This window comes from Mus pahari, chromosome 1 (genome assembly GCF_900095145.1).
Source record: "Mus pahari chromosome 1, PAHARI_EIJ_v1.1, whole genome shotgun sequence".
In the NCBI taxonomy this organism is placed as follows: Eukaryota; Metazoa; Chordata; class Mammalia; order Rodentia; family Muridae; genus Mus; species Mus pahari.
Genome location: NC_034590.1, coordinates 89,280,795 through 89,298,533, shown reverse-complemented (window position 1 = coordinate 89,298,533; position 17,739 = coordinate 89,280,795). Strand labels below are relative to the sequence as shown.

General features: G+C 42.8%; 1 protein-coding gene across 2 annotated transcripts in view; it reads right to left on the bottom strand.

The window, feature by feature from the left end:
• Acsm1 (acyl-CoA synthetase medium chain family member 1) overlaps positions 1-17,382 on the bottom strand; it is a 55,018-nt gene extending 37,636 nt beyond the window's left edge. Inside the window, exon 1 of one of the 2 annotated variants that reach the window (XM_029540148.1) lies at positions 17,223-17,382. The gene's annotated coding sequence lies outside the window, so the exon portion shown is untranslated. Of the gene's footprint in view, positions 1-4,758; positions 4,890-17,222 lie in introns of those variants that run through there. The other variant, XM_021204711.2, reaches the window with a different exon arrangement.
• Between the last annotated feature and the right edge of the window lie 357 nt (positions 17,383-17,739).

Genomic DNA, 17,739 nt, shown 5'->3' with positions numbered 1-17,739 from the left:
TCTGCCCCTCTGCCTCTCTGCCCTCTGCCTCTCTGCCCCTCTGCCCTCTGCACCTCTGCCCTCTGCCCCTCTGCCCTCTGCCTCTCTATCTTCTGCCCTCTGCCCTCTGCCTTTCTGCTCTCTGCCCCTCTGCTCTCTGCCCCTCTGCCCTCTGCCCTCTGTCCCTCTGCCCTCTGCCTCTCTACCTTCTGCCCTCTGCCCTCTGCCTTTCTGCTATTACTCCCTTCCCCTGTGTTCTGTTGGATTCTGTATAGATTTTCACAGCCACGCACCCACCCTCAGATTAGACAGTGCTAGTGTCTCAGCTTCTTCTTGCTGATGCTGTGTGGCCACAAGATCCTTTCTGGGATAGTGTTCTGGGCAGCAGTTCCCAGTCCTCCAGAGTAAACAGAGGGAATGGAGCACTATTGACATTATGTGAGATTATGAATTCAAGGATGGCCTAGATGATAAAAACCAATCCTAGAACAGCCCTTCCTACACAGCAACATCCCCTCTCCAAGCCCCCACCACAAATTCTGAATCCTGTATTTCAGAGATCACGTAATTGGAGGTTGGGATTAATGTTAAAGACTGGATGGGGGTAGTCTGAGCTGATAACAACATAAGGTTGTTGGGTTTTAAAAAGTGCAGCAGCCTTTAGTTCCACCATGGAAGTGAGTGTGGTGCAAGGTCAGGCTCTAGGTCCAGGCTCCTACTGGCCATTTTTTCCTACAATGGCTCTTTTTCTACACAGATTTCCGTATGACCTCAGGGTCTTCCTTAAATATCAACTGCTTTCCTCAAAGGCAGAACAAATAGACATTTTATAAGTAAATGAAATAGTTAGGCACATTCTCAATGATAGGATACTCATCTGTGCATGTGGCGATGGTCCAGTCTCTAGAATTGCAAAAGAAATAGTCAAATATATAAAGTGTGGCTACTGACTTAAACCAAAAGGGTGAGTTGGAGTGAGGAAACATAGTGACCCTTTATCATGGGCTGATTCTGTGTTCCCCCCTTCCTCCCACAAACAACATGCATGAGTACCCACCTCAATATTTCTCAATGTTACTGTAATTGGAGGTAGGTAATTTCATAACTGAGTTAAATATGAGACCATTGGAGTAAACCAGAGTACATTATGGTTAGTCTCCTTTTTTCATAAAGGAAACAGGCATTGGTAAAGCACACCTTTAATACCAGCACTTGGGATTCAAAGGTAGGTAGATCTCTGTGAGTATGAGGCCAGCCAGGGGATACACAGAGAGACAATAACAAAAAAAGTTAAAAAGGAGATTAGCATTCAGACACGAGGTAGAGGCAAACGCTATGGGAACATAAAGACCATCAACTACAAGCCAAGAGAAGAGCCTCAAATGAGTAACCTTGATCTTGGACTTTTGATATTCAGAAAATTGAAAAAACAAATTTCTGCTAAGTCATTCAGTCTGTGATCATTTTCCATGGCAATCTTCTAGACCCAAAGGAGAGGAAATCATGTTGACACTTGCCACGCCCACTCCAGTAGTGACTCACTTACAGATCTGAAAACCTGAAGGCAGTCCTGAGCAAAGGAGTTTCGAAAGAAACTCAGCCTCCTGAAGTCCTGGCATTTCCAATAACACATTTACTCAAACCCTATCCTAACGTTAGTATGGTGTATCATAAATCAGTTCCACCAGTGTTCCAAAGTCCAAAATTATCCTTAAAGCAATGAGCTCAGAATTCAGTAGGATTCAGTGAAGAGGTTACTTTCATATGCAAGTATTTACCAAGGTCTAGGAAATAGGGGGCTTGTAGTATTGCATTATTCATGAGAAGGTCTGGTAGAGCACAACCCCCTGGTGCTAGCTCTCACAAGGCTCAAAGGAGTAGCACAAATTGTGACTAGGGTGTGAAATCCTTACCTGTCATTAGCTGACCCTAGGCAGAGCTGATTTACCTTTACTGTAAACATTACCTGGCGCCTGTAAGTCCTTTTGAAATCATTCCTCTGTTTTGTGTCAGATAACTTCAATATACTTTGTCTACTGTGACACCCTGCCCCCTTTTTCTGTATTATTTAAGACTGGTGTTCACTTTGTGAAAATACACTCAGTTCCTACTCTCTCTCTCTCTCTCTCTGTCTCTGTCTCCCCTGTGGACTGTTTGTCACTCGCCAAATCCTCACTCATCTGCAACCGAGACCCCGTTCCACACAAATAGGAGACCCCACAAAGGAGGCAGTCTGTGGCAGACACTCTCTTACAAATAGTTTGCAATTCTGACTTAATGTTTATCATGTGAGTTGGCAAACACAGTTGTCCCTAGTTGAGGTCAGCTGTGGGTAATTGAGAGGGTTAGAAATCCAAGAGCACACGTTCAAATTCCACTCACCCTCTGTGTAACTTGGAGCAGTTTGCTTAACCTCCTAACCTCCCTTTTCAACACAGATGGACTCACAGCACCTATTGACCTAAGCAATGGTGGTGATGGATGGCTGACATTCTGCAAGACACAGCACAGGTAATTACTCTAGAAAGAGGGGCTATTGATGGTTCTCTCTCTCTCTCTCTCTCTCTCTCTCTCTCTCTCTCTCTCTCTCTCTCTCTCCCTCCAGAGAAGCAGAGTAATTAAACCTGACACAAAGAAATGGTGTCTTACATTCTACAACAGGATTAGAGGAAAGAAGTGGGGGTTGGTGCCTGAAATAGACTGTATAGACAGCATGTGCCACAGTGCATGTTACAGCTTTCAGAGACACCCATATCTAGGTATTTCTGTCTGTCTTCCTGAGGTGCAGATTTCTCTCTATAGCTCTGTCAATTTCTGTAACTATGTATCAATATCTAAAATTACATCTCTATCTCTCCCTTTAGCTATAGATCTACATAGCAACAATTACATCAATCCTATTCTATAATAGACGAATATCTATCTATCCATCACAGTGTTGATGGGCACTGAGTATTCAGTGTAATGTTAGATTCTTCCCTTGTCATATTTTGAAAACCTGGGAAATGAAAGCTGGAAAGAGACAAATCTATTGTGTCTATAAAATATCTGAATCCTAGAACAACTTCTCTTTCATTTATGAAACACTGATTATCAGGATTCCACATGTGTTTTAAGAGTCTATCAACTGGAGGTAGGTCTGCTCTCTTAGATAATATACTCTGAAGGCTCTATAAAATGATCTTAGAGCCCAATGTTTTGAAGTGTTTTAAAGTATATTCTGAAATCAGTTTGGCCATGTGTATTTGAGGTGGGCTGGGCCCTGGAATCTAGACTTACATAGAATCAGATGTGTTTGAGAAGCCCCTGGACACAAAACATTACTTAACAGATTGGCATGTTTGATGTGTCTTAGGCGAGTCCAGAACAGCAGAGTCACAACATGACTTTTGGCTTCGGCTTTACCACCTAAGAGTTCTGTGGTTTGGGGCTCTGTTTTTGAGGGTACAATTATGATACCTACCACCTTGATTCCCTTGTTAATTAGTGGCATCATCACTGTGCCAGCATCAAACCTAGAATATACCAAGAATTTTAAAATATTGAGGTACCTTTCAACTACAAAAAATTAAATGAATCTGCCCCTCCACCGGGTGTGTGTGTGTGTGTGTGTGTGTGTGTGTGTGTGTTAATGCACACACATGTGGAAGTCAGAGGGCAAAGTCAAGGGTTTTCCCCACACCTCTCCACTTTGGTTTTGGGAACAAGGTCTCTCACTGAACCTGATGGTAGCTGATTTGGTTAGACTGGTTGCTCAGCAAGTCCCAGGGATCTTTCTGTTTCTGCTTCCTAGCCCTGGGATTATAGGGATCATGTAGGTTGCTTTGCATTGCTGTGATAAACATCATGACCAAAAGGCAACTGGGAGAGGAAGTAGCCTTTTTGGTTTACATGTCCTAATCACACTTAGTCTTTGTGGGAAGTCAGAGCAGAAATACAAACATGAGCAGAGGCAGGAACGGTCGAGGAATGGCATCTGTTGGCTTCTGCTTTATGGCTTTCTCACCTGTTTTTTTTTTTTTTTTTTGGTATAGGCAAGGTGCCCAGATGTGGCACAACTCACGGTGAGTTAAGTCTTCACACAATCGTTAATCATGAAAATTCTCCAAACTTGCCTATTGTTTGATCTGAAAGAAGTGGTTTTTCAATTGACGTTCCCTCTTCCTAAATGACTTGGCTTGTGTCAAGTTGACAAAAAAAAAACCTAACAAATGGAAGACACACACTGAAAGATACCTTGTCCACACTTTTCTCCAGGTCCTGGAGATCCAGTTCAGGTCCTCATGCTGGCTAAGCAAGTGCTTCACCAGATTAAAGGCATTCACTTTAAAGAGAGTGAGCCATCTTGTGCACAGGGAAGGTTTCTTTCAGTGACTCTCCTTCTCTCTGTCTTTTCTACTCATTCCCAAACATATCAGTCCATGTCTCTGAGCCAGCCACTGTGCTAAACACAGCTCATGTATGTCTCCAGATATTCCTTTCTCCAACATGCCCATCATTATATTGCAGTTAAAGAAAGGAAATGGCAGAGAAGTTAAGTGATTTGACCAAGGCCATAATTTTTAAGTGGCATTCACAGAACTTAAATAGGATCCTCAAGTTTAAAGCTTTTGGGGAAGACAGAAATACACACAGACACACAGATTATCACAAGCAGTCACACATGCACCATGCACATATGTACACACACACACACACACACACACACACACACACACACACACACATGGGGTGAGGGCAGGGGCTGAAGCAGGGGTGGGGGGATGGGCTTGGTCTTACCTGGTACTGTGAAGGACACAGGTAGGTAGACTATAGCTGGGAGGGGAGGCTTGTAGGGTCTGCTTTCTGTGCACAGTCTTTCCCAGTTCTGGGAACACAGCTGTGGAACTTGGCCCCTGACTGAGGAGAATATTGAGCAGACAACTTCAGTAATTGGATGATACTGCAGAGGGGAGGAGACATTTAGCCAAGAGGGCAGGAAACAGTGCAGAATTCCAGCAGAGACAGTCATCTGGGGAAAAGGACTGTGTAGAGCCTTCCCCATTCTCATGGGCTACTCAAGGTGGAACAGGATAAGAGAGGTGGAGTCTTGGTAAGTTCTCAGCAGCTAACCTGCTCCCCTTTCCCAGTGTATACCCTTCTTCTGCATCTATATGACAGCTGAAGGGCCATACAGCTTCATTGCTAAGACCCATGTGCCAGAGACACAGAGATCTCAGCACAAGCCTCTGCTTTCCCCACAACACCTGTCTCTTCCTGGGTGAGCCCCTCGCTCCATCCCTCGCTTTATTTGTAAAATGAAAATGACAAATTCTAAGGATTTTGTTCACTTGTTAGTGTTAGACTAGATGACTCTTGAGCGGCTCATAATATGTGATGATAGAGTGTGTTGGCTGTTTAATTCTGGTTAAGAGAAACAATTCTCTGTGTGGGCAGAAGTCAAGGTCTTCGTAGTTCCAAAGGTTTAGGCTTAAATCCTGGATCTGCCACTTGTTTGAAGAAACCCTGAGTAAGCCATATGGTCCTTGATTTGGGTCAGCTCATCAATAAGTGATGTTGGGTAGGTTATTGTAAGCTTAGTTCTATGAAACCTTTGAAAAGATTAGGTTAGTCAGTAGAGAGCCCGACCCAAGAATTTAGCCACAGACTGGATACTGATGTGTTGATTGTTTAATGAAGGCGACCGTGCACAGTACCTGAGTAACTCTTTGCTAATGATCTGATTTGGGGGGATGTTGGAGAGCGGAGGACCTCCAGGGATTCTGGCTAGAAATTTTCAACTCTTATTCTCCTAGTCTCTGTTGAACCTGGGATAAAAATACTTTGGCTTAAAGTTACCACTAAGGAAGGCAGAGCGGAGGGCAAGCCTGGCAGATGCCATGTTTCCTGGCTGACGGATTTATGGTAAAATCGTAAACACAGAGTGGGCATTGCTTGGGGAGAAGGCTAGGTGGGGAGAAGGCAGAGTGAGGTGACTGGCCACAGTAAGCTAGACATTAAATACCCAAAGTGTCAAAGTACAAAAATCTGAGAGGGAAGTGGGAGACAGGTGGCAAAGCAATGACACTTCTGCAAAGCAAAGCAAAGCAGGAGCAGGCGGTAGAACCTGAGAGATGCCTGTCTGGACCCAGCAGGTGTCTGCTGAGCTACCACACCAATACATGGCGAAGAGGACAGCCCCTTGGGCCTGACAGTCTGGATATGAGTCTGGCTTTCACTAGTTAGCATCTCAGTGGTGCTGTGAGGGTTTCCACCTATGCTTCCATCACAAGTGAGTCTGCAGTAGAGAGAGGACAATTCTGAAGAGTCTACACACATACTCTTTTTTCACACCAGCCCTGACTGCAGTTAGCCCATATCACTGCACTGAAGGTCTAGACAGTAAACTCCAGTGTGAACACTTGGCCATGTAAGGGGTCATGGACTAATCTGTACTCTCTTCTGATTCAGTTCTGTTGGAAGCTGCACAGAGACATGACATTACAAGGTGGCAGACACACTATCAGTCATCCATCCTTTCTAGATAGCCTCATGTAGTGGAATCTCCACCTTGGACCTTTATACAGACTAACTCCTGGAACCCTGTAAGGAGCCTGTGATTCACTCGCTCCTTCTAGATACTCACTGAGCATCATTTTGGTACAGATGTGGCTTTAAATGTGCCAGACAAGGCTATTGCTCTCTAGAACTTCCCATGCTCTGTGATAGACAGACAAAAGATAACAAACAAAAACCTCAGAGTTCTGTGTTCTGCACTGACATCCACACCAGGTCATGATTTATAGATAAAGAAACAGATGCTGAAGCTGCTCTGGAACATTTCCAAAGTCAGAGAGGACATTATATGAGACAGGACAGGACTGAATATTATTTTATCTAAGCTAATTTTTACCACTCAGCTCTCTCAATAATATTCTGCTCCTGCAAGTGTCTGATATGCCTGTGTTTCTGATTTTAGGGTTTTTTTCTTTTTACTTAGGGAATATTTATGAGCTGGCTTATTGAAGTTGTTCTTCCCCTGAGGAAATAAATATTGGTTGGACAGAAAAATTCTTTTATTGTCTTTCCATTGTTTGGTCATTCTTATCAATCAGATCTGAAGAAAATTGTCTCTGGAATGCTATAAAATCTTCCTGTAGTTTAATCTTTATTTTGCCCATATGAAGACATCAATGGCTTCCTCATTCACCTCAGATTTGGTGTAGAATAAGATTTGGAAGACAGTTCCAGACACCTAGCACACAGCAAGCCCTTTTCAAATGGCAGCTTTCAGGGCTGGGTCACTGATCTATATGGATCCCCTGTGGTTATTATTTCCCCATCTGAAGACGATGATTCCTCATGACTGTTGTGATAATTATAAATTATATGTACACCTTAGTGGATTGCCTGGCATTTGTTAAGAGTGCCATTGTTGTTAATCATTAGGAGAGGGGAATGAGATGAGAGAAGAAACAATTAGTTCTTTTTGTTTGTTTAGGTGTGCTCATGTGGCACAGGCAGAACATTGGCATAAGATTTAACAGGTGTCAGTCAGATCAATACCTTCAGTATTAGAGGGGTCTATGGGATTTAAGATTTTCATCATTTAAACTTTATTCTCTCTCTCTCTCTCTCTCTCTCTCTCTCTCTCTCTCTCTCTCTCTGTGTGTGTGTGTGTGTGTGTGTGTGTGTGTGTTATGTGTGAGTGAGGGCATGTGCATGCCAGATGACATCAGGAATCAATTCTCTCTTCTTGCTTTAGGCAGAGTCTCTTGTTCCTGCTGGGCTGGATAAGTGGCCTCCAAGCTTTCAGGCAATTCCCTGTCTTTGCCTTCCATCTGGCTTTAAGAGTGCTGGAATTACAGATGCATGGCCTCAGATCTTGAATTTTTATGTGGGTTTCAGGGATCAAACTTATGCAATCAAGTTAGCATGGCCGGCACCCTTAGCCACTGAGCTATCTTGATGGCTCTGCATGATTTTTTTTAAAGCCTTTCTTTCGTTCTCTCTCTCTCTCTCTCTCTCTCTCTCTCTCTCTCTCTCTCCCTCCCTCCCTCCCTCTCTCCCTTCCTCCCTTCTTTCCTTCCTTCCTTCCTATCCTATTTTTCTTTTCTTTTCTCTCTCTTTCTTTCTTCACTGCTGGAGACTGTTCAAGTTCTTGCAATTGGTGTCCATATACTTTAGTACTGCGCCACATCCACTACCTGATTACATCTGAAGGTCCTCTTACCTCAAAGAAAATGTAAACATAGCTGCATTTAAACATATAGTAAAGTCTCATGACATACGCTTTTTCTTTTCATTGACTGTCTTATGTATGTATGTATGTATGCATGTATGTATGTATGTATTCAAGACACCCTGACCAAGGCAACTTATATAAAAAAATCATTTAATTTGGAGCTCATGGTTTCAGACAGTAGTAGACTCTTTGACTGCCATGGCAGCAGGTAGGCAGGCAGGCATGGTGTTGGAGCAGTAGATGTAAGCTCTTAGCTCTTAGATCAATAGCTGTCTAGTTGGACTTAAGGCCTACTCAGTAGGAGTGAATTTGTGCTGAGTACTGTAAACCTGGCCAAGTATCTGTGGGTGATGAGGTGCTTGGACCTTAGAGGAGATGCGACTTCTGCCACTTTCCTAAGCCAGAATAACGTCCAACCTTGTTCTAGGTACTTATCACCCAAACATAAGCAATTCTACCTTTTCATCAAAGAAGCACCTATGTGAAGCAGATGGAGACCATTACAGAACCATCTACAACTGGTCAAGCTGACTGGACTGTCCAACCCCAGTCAATACATATGCAGCATAGTTGCTACACCTAAGGCTCAGGAACATTACTGGAGATGGGGTAGAAAGGTCCTAAGAGCCAGAGGCCCAAGATGTCTGCTGTGAGATGAGGTCTTCTATATATGACAGGAAAATTGCACCCATGAAATCACAAAGGTTGCCTAAATAAGACCTATATAATGGAAACATCCATTGACATGCCAGCATGAGTTAGACAAATTTTACAAGGTCTTATCCCTAGATAAGGATCTATAGACCAGTGGTTCTCAATCTGTGGGTTGCTACCCCTTTGGGGGTCAAATGACCTTTTCTAAGACCATCAGAAACACAAATATTTACAGTATGATTTATTACACTAGCAAAATTATGCTCATGAAGCAGCAACAAAAATAATTTTATGGCTCGGGATCACCACCACATAATGAACTGTTTTAAAGGGTTGCAGCATTAGGAAGGTTGAGGACCACTGCTCTAGATAAGGAATGGCTGCTGAAGGAGAGAGAATTGGAGATGAGTCTCCTGACAGATTATCCAATCCCAGGTACTCATCCCTAAACAGTTTCAGCAGGCAACACTAAATGGGCCCACATACATATATGACTGTGTGTGTGACAATGATTAAAGGAGGACTCATGAGTTTGAGAGGAAGTGGGGAGTATGAGAGGAGTCAGAGCGGGGAGAAGGAATGGTGGAAATGATGTAAATTGAAAAAGTAACTTAAAAAAGAAACACATGATCCATTCTCCAAACAACAAAAACAAAAGGCCAAACAAAACCAAAACAAACAAAAACAAAAACCATAAACAAAACCAAAATCAAAACAAAACCAAAACAAATGAAAACAAAAACCATAAACAAAAACAAAATAAAAACAAAAACAAAAACAAAACAAAACCAAAAAACCAAGACAACAGTACATAAAACTAATGACCTAAATGGGGATTAGTAGATAATAATTTTAATAAATGTTATAGAGCTGTTTAAGAACTGAAGGAAATCATGCTAAAGAGAAACAGATAACTTTTAGCAGAGACATAAAATTTTCAATTGGGAAATCATTAACTGAAAAACTTGTTGATTTAAGTTAAAAATTAATTGATTAGATTTTCTGGTAGAGTCAAGATGATCAAAGAAACTCAGTGAACCTGAAATTGGATCAAAACAAACGCTCAGAATAATAGAGAAAACTTGGAAACTACAAGTGGAGCGTCAGCAGACCTTGGAATCAATTAAGTGCTGGAAGAATGGCCCAAACTAGCTCGGATTTGGTTGAAAACATTTGTGTATGGACTCTTAGAATAACAGAAAGAAGTAGAAACAGGAGAAATAAAAAAGAAAACCACTGAGGCATGACTATATTTCTTCTTAATGAGAAACAGAAGCGGGGGCTGGAGAGGTGGCACAGCAGCTATGAGTGTGCACCCCCTTTGCAGGGACCAGATTTTGGTTCCCAGTTTAAATGTCAAGTGCCTCACCCTACCTGTAACCCCAGCTCCCAGGGATCTGAAGTCCTCTGCCCTCTTCTGCCTTCCAAGGGCATCTGCAAAACACTTGTGGAGAAAGGAGGGAGGGGAAATGAGGAGAGGAAGTGGGAAAGGAAAGAAGGAAGAGGGAGAAAGAGAGAGGGAGAAGGGAGGTATACAATAAATATTTTGAAAATAGAGAAAAAGTTGTGAATGTAGACAGAGGAAGACAACACAAGGAGAGAATGGTTCTTTTCACCCCCGAGTATTACCAGAAACAGAAGGCTAGACCTCAGCAAGGTGGATCATTAGGTCGCCCCCCTTCATGTCCCCACAGGTAATCTGCAGACAAAAGGGCTTCAGTGGAAGTTTGTGACACCCAGAAGTTCTGAGATCTATAAGGGTGGTTTTTCTCAGTGTCAGACTGTGGGTTCAGGTTCCATACCTAGAAATGGCTCCATGCCCCTGTAACCTTGCCTGAAGCCTTCTGTAACTTTGACTTTAATGCCAAAAGCTTTGCCAAGGGACTGGCAGTGAGTTCATAAACATTGGCATATTAGGAGTCAGGTCTGTCTCACCTAGTCTCAATTGCAGATCCTGAAATGACACTATCTCAGCCTAGCTCATCTCGGCCATGTGGTGACATAAGTTACTATTGCACATAGACACAAAAGAAAGTGTGTCCAAGTGCTCTCTAGGGCATGTTTGCCAACCCTGGATCTGCAGTAGTTTCCCCAAAGGCCCCCAAACATGTGTCTATTCCAATAGTAACCATGCCTGCTCAAAACAGCTCAGGTCTGCCTGGATAGATCTCTAGGGGTACATTTGCCAACTCCAGTCACAAAGCAGATTCAAAGGGCCCAGATCTCAACCCTTAATCTGTGGTCTGAGAGCAATTGTGCCGTACCAGGGCCAAGCAGAAAACACACCCAGCTTATTCTTCAGGGCAGGCTTGCCAACCTCAGTTCCTCAGAGGATCCTGGCATGGCTCTAAGTCTTTGCTTTACTTTCTCCCAGATGCAGGTTAACAGCAGACTCAACTATGGGATGTATGCGTCGGAGATGGGTATAAACCTTTGGACTCTGTCTTTGATCCTGAAGCAACCCTGCAGCTTGATTACAGGCCCTGTTAGCCTCAGATTGCATTGGTGCTGTTGGACCCAAGACCCACACAGATTCCATAGCAGTCCTGCTGAGATGTGAGGACGTTGTGGTCATCAGCAAGCCAAGTAAAAAGATCTGCTTCGTACCCTGGAGCAAACCCCAATCCCCTTGCTTTAAATCCTGGAGACAGTCTAGTTCAACTATGAACCACCCATAAAGGAATACACCCACCCTGCAGCTCCCACACAGAAGATACAGAAAGCTCCTTCCGGGCCTTGGATTAGGCACAAACCACACCCAAACACCTTTTCACTAAGAGATTCTTTCTTAAACAGGGGAGAAAAGTTAAAAGTGTCTGCTTTCAGAACCCATGTCTACTGGACCTCTCATGAGGGCCACCAAACAGCGATGTCATCCAGCAGCCATGAGACTGGTTCTGAGAACATCTGACTGGGATCTCAAGACAAGCCCACCAGCTCAGAGATCTAAGAGAAGACCTCACAAGGCTAAAAACACTTTCTAAGGATTGGCAGAAGTGTTTGTTCCTCCAAACGTATGGACCAATGCAAGGATGTACTAAATCAAAAGGAATCTGGCAAACTGAACACTAGCAAAGAAACCTAACGAGGCTGGAGCAGCTCACCACAGAAATTAGAGACCCATGAGTTGTAGGAAGGAGAATTCAAAATGCTCACATTACAGAAGCTCAATGAGGTGGAAGGGAACACACTTAAGAAGAAAAGTAAAGGAATTGGAAGGGAAAGTAAATATAATTATCCTTAAATAAAATAAAAACATTTTTTTCCAGAGACAATCATAGGCAGAAATTGTAAAGTATGAAATTGTAATTTAATTTGTGTAGAAATTAATTTATAGATTGAGTTAGAATTTATACATAATTTGAAAAAATGATATAGATAACTTCAGTCAATAAGATGTCATTGTGCTGCGAATTTTACTGTATTCACAATAAAATTATGGTCCATAATCCTAATAACTGGAAGGTATAGCAGACAATAGAATGCATGAGAACAAAAGAATATATGGAAGCTTTCATATCTCTAGTCACTCTAGTGACAGATGATGTCCTGGCCAAAACCAGCCACAGAACACAGAGATCCCAAATAAGAAACGATAGGAAAATGAACAGCGAGAATGATGGGATTTCTATAGAAAGTGGTGAAGGCTCATACACCAGACTTCTAGAACTACTAGTTTGATTAATTTATAGGGTGCAAACTTAAACTATACAAATCAGTGGTATTTCTATGTGCTACGAACAAAATTACCTAAATAGACAAAAGGAAAAAAAAAAAAAACAGAAGGAAACCAAGAAAACAACTTCATTCATAGTAGTTTAAGAGTAAAATAAAATACTTGAAAATCCCTTTAACTATAGAGGTAGCAGACCTGTGTACTGTATACAATAAAATATTGGTGGAAAAAAAACAGAAGACAGGTAAATAGAAATATGTCCTAGGTTTATAGATCTGGAGATTATTATTGTTAAAAATTTCATAGTATATGCAGTGATTTACAGATTCAATGCAATACTTCCAATTCAAAATTCCTATCAACTTCTGTGACCATGACTACCTAAAGAAACTTTGAGCAAAAAGAGAAAAGCTAGAATCATTGTAGTAATGAACTTTAATTTTGCAGAACTTTAGTGATCAAACAAATGTGAGCAGATTTGATAATAGATGTACACATGAGTGGAAGTAAATGGAGATCTTAGAAATAGACTTACATATCTCAAGTCAGTTTAGCCCAATTGACACACCCTAGAAAAGAGAATAGATCTGAAGTGTCTCAACACACACACACACACACACACACACACACACACACGGAGAGAAACTATATATAAAGTGATATGTATGCTAATTAGCTTGATTGTAGTAGTCCATAGTGTATATCTGTATTAAAATATATTGTATATAACCTTCACATATACAGTATATAAATTTACCATTTATACTTCAACAACACTGAAAAGTTTCAAAGTAAACCTAACACTAAATATAAATGTAACTAAACCCAAATCTCTCAGTGGCTTACAGGTGTAGGTAGGCCATTGCTGCAAATTCGGGGTTCTATATTACACTTTTCACTGTCCTTGGTTGCTCTCTCAGCCCTCATATCCTGCTTTAAGTGTGCTACAACAACACAACACAGGCTAAAAGGCTTAAACCACAGGATGTATTGTCTCACAGTTATGAAGGTTAGCCACATGGAGCAGGTATAGGCATGGGTGGTTGCTTCTGAGGCTGTGAGGTTAGGCTCAGTCCAAGGCCCCTCTCAGCTGATGGATGTTCATCTTCATATCCACATGGTATTTTCTTGTATGTGTTCAGATTTCTCTTCTTGGTTAAGATATCATTCATACTGGGTAAAGAAGCCCTCTTTTCGGTTGACCAGTATAAACACATCAGGGAATGGAGCCCATTTCTGTGTTTCTCAGTGACCCATCATAGCAATTGTGGCCTCCTCAGACCCCTCCCCCCCCCACACACATACACAAAGGGTAGGGATGGTGGTAGAATTGGTTGTGAGTGTCAGAGACAAGAAACCTGCCCAAATGCATGAAACCAGTTTGTTAAGATGAGAAACTGAAGTCACTATCATAAACCATCCCTTGAAACACAGTAAGATACCAGTGTTTACTAATTCTTCCTTAATCTTCTATTGTCTGTTTCCCTTGGAACCTCTATGCCTATAGTTTATATTTAATGGGGGGAAAAAAGAAGCTTTATTTTATATAAAAGTTTGAATTTATTATTAGTGACCCCCCATGTTCAGGTGCATGTCACTATGTGCCTATGGATGTGGGTGTTCATAGGACAACTCTCCAGGCTTGGTTCTCACTTCCTACCCCATTCAGGCAGGTTCTCACCTGTTTCTGCCAAGCAATGTACTCCAGGCTAGCTGACTGGTGAGCTCCAGGGCTATCCCCCTTCTCATCTTTTAACAAGAGTGCTGGGATTACATTTGTACACCCCAGACAGGTTTGATGTGGATTTGGGGGGGGGGTTGTTAGGCTTATCCGGTAAGCACTTTTAAGGGCTGAGCCATACCACCAACCTTATTTGTTAAACACCTCAAGGCACAGAATGACGTCCTAAAAGCCACTTCTCAGCAGCTGAATAAATAAAAGAGAAGACTTGAGTGCCTCCCAGTGGTCAGACTAGTTGTTACTCAATGTCCATGAGCCTCGATGACTTTCCCTCTGGATTACCTTGGGTTCTGCCTGAGAACCTTACAGCAGTGATGGGCAGGTAATCTGAATTCAGACACACTCCTGCCCTTGTCTGATGGAGAACAACTACTAGTAGGCTCATGTAAACTAGACAAGCAAGCCAAGGTAGATCATAGAATTGAGGGAAAAGATTGATTTCTAGAAAATTCTGCCTTCATACTATTTACTCTCACTATTCCTAGATTGGCACTGGAACAGCACAAAACTGGCTTGTCAATGTATGGGCTTTCCTGGGGCTCTGCTCCACTGAGTTGCCAGGGAATGAAGAAATAATGAACGTTCTTGGAGGCCCGAGGGAGCTCCAGTAGGGAGCTTGTGGGTAGTGTGTCCCACTAAGAAGGAAGATGACCAATTCTGCCTCCCACCAACTGGGCCCCTTCAGATCCACCTCCCTCTTGATACTGTCAGAAAGAGGCGCCGAACACTGACATACTGATTTTAGGTGGGGAGAGCTGACAGTGGTAATGGCTAACTTATATTACTCTAGCCTCTGGAACATTCCTCATTATAATCTTTTTGCAAAGGTAAATAAACAACAGAATAAGCACACTGCTTTGAGAGTAGTGCTCTGTCCGCAGGGTGTGCTCCCCCGGCGCAGCTTTTAGGTATCATGCTTCCATACGGGTTCCATTGCATGGCTTGCTGGAAGTCTGGACCTGTCCAGTTGACTGTAGATTTGTCACTTCTTCGCCTAACCTACAGTCCTAGAGTGCATTGGTTGTCTTATTTTAGGACCTCCCTCTTTGCCAGTACACGGCTACTCTATGGCGCTAGAAGATGCAGAGTGGGTAGGATGCAAACAGAAAGACTGGCTCTTAGTGTCTACAAGACTTCCTTCTCTCCTGCTCATACCTCCCATGCCCAGGGTCCCGCTCCAGCTCCCCTTTGCAGCAGACAGGCTCTTGTGGTGGGCAGAGCAAATAAAGCAAGCAGTTATTTTCTCTGACCATAGTGCACACAACCTATTGGCCCAGCTGGTCCTGACTATCCCTGGACGGGTGGGGAAACTTCATGCTCTCCCTTGCTGTTCCCCTGCCCATATATCGCTCAGACATTTACTCCCTTCCACTTGCTTACCTGAACCTGTGTGGGAACCATGATACCTGCTTTTTTGCAGATGAGGAAAGAGAGGGTCCAAGTGAGGAGTGTAACCTTCGTGGTAAGAGAACCAGAAGTGAGACTTGTTTCCTTCAGCCCCGAGAGTGAGTGGCTTTCCCAAAGGGCCCCATCTGCTTCCTTTAAGGTAAAACGACACCACATGCCCTGCCCTATGGGACCTGTTGGCTCTTTTCCTTTCCCTCGTCAATTATCTTGACCTATTCTGGCTTGTTTCTCAAACTTTGGCTCACAGATGGCTCACCTTTGCATCACTTCTTGATGCTTGCTTGGTGCTCTTGTTTCTTGCTTTACCCTGCCTTTCTTTTTCAGTGCTACAGATGAGAAGCACTGTACACCACTTGAGAGGGTACTCTAGCACCAACTGTTTCCCAAAACCACCAATAAAAGTGGTATTAATTCAACGTGAAACCTTCTATCTCCACAACAACTTTAAAATGAGTTTTAAGTGCCAAGTCAAACAAAACTAAATACTATGAAAACACAAGTTGTTAGCATTAGTAAATCCTGTTAGGCCATAGCTTGCTGCCAAGTATTTGAGGCTAGTTTTGCTAAGAGGGAGATTTTATTTTTGCTAATCATTTATTGCTATTGTAACATTGTATAAATAATTTCCAACTTCCTTGGGTCTGTCGGTTCTGGGCAGGGTAAAGCTCTGGGCTTAATTCTACTCTGTCAAGGCTTTGGTTCGGATGACAATGACTCCCTAGTGTTTTCTCTCTTTATCATTGTGGCAGACTGCCACAGATTAAGTAAAGCATGCTGAAACCTACAGCCATCATGCCTACTTACATTCCTGTGGATAAGACAAATGTCAACTTTGGGGAAGCAGAAATCTGTAATTTTCTCTTGAGGTAGAGGGAGCAGTGCTAGCTGCTGAATCACAGTAGACTCTAGCATAGAAGACCAGAAACCCTCCAGCGAGCCAAGTGGAGCTTTCTAACTAGCTGGAAGGAGAGGATTTTGGTTCAGTCACACCTCCTGTCCTAGTACTGGGCTCTATCGATGGTGGGGATAGGTAGTTGAAGAGGGAACTGACTGTTGACCAGAATACATAAGAGTTTGCCACACTGCTCAAGCCCCTCGCTCTTTTATAGGCTACAACCTTGAATCTTTTCTCTTTTTCTCACATACTCTTCTCTCTCTCTCTCTCTCTCTCTCTCTCTCTCTCTCTCTCTCTCTCTTTCTTTCTTTCCCTTTTCCCTTCTTTTCTTTTTCATTTTGTTTTTCGAGACAAGGCTTTTAGAGGCATGCACCACCTCCCAGCTTCACCCCTTTTCCCATTCATATTTGGAATGTGTAAATGACAAAAAATGCGTCTATCCTTTCATGTGTCATGGCTCAGCCAACAACTACCGGTGCTCTGGTTCACACGCTCGACTGAACAACGTTGACAGGGTGAGGGAGACAAGTGCCCAAATGTTCTGCCACCGAATGGGCTCTCTTCAGTTCCCGCTGTGGCAGTTCACAGCAGTGCCATACAAATCTTTTAGAATTGTTCCCTTCCTTCTTGCTGATACTGCACTCACCTTCTTTCTCCTCAGTGTCCGTGGGGTCTCCCTTCTCAGTGTTACGTCTCTTCAAGAACCTGTCCTCAGGAGCTTGCCTTTCCTCTCATTCACCCATCTCAACAGTCCTCTGGATTGATAATTACCTAAACTACATTCAAACTCTTGATCTCCCTCAGAGCTCAGACTTGAGTATCTGACTAACAAATCAGTGTTACATGTTAATGTTAGATATACAAGACATTAATATTTAGCCACTAACACTGTTATCCTGAGTGAACACAGCCACAGAGTACTCCCACCTCCAAATCCATCACCCACAGGAAGTGCTGAAATCACAGACCCAAGCTTGCTAGGTTAAAAACCCCAGACGTCACCCTTCAGCACCCCCTTCCCTCCAACCCCATCTCCGTTATTTAGTCATTAGTTCACCAAATTCCACTAAGACGATGTTTCTCTAAGCACATCCCAATTTCACATTTAACACAGTGTCCCCTCACTCATCAAGATAGTTTAAAAGTGCATAGTTGACTAAGCT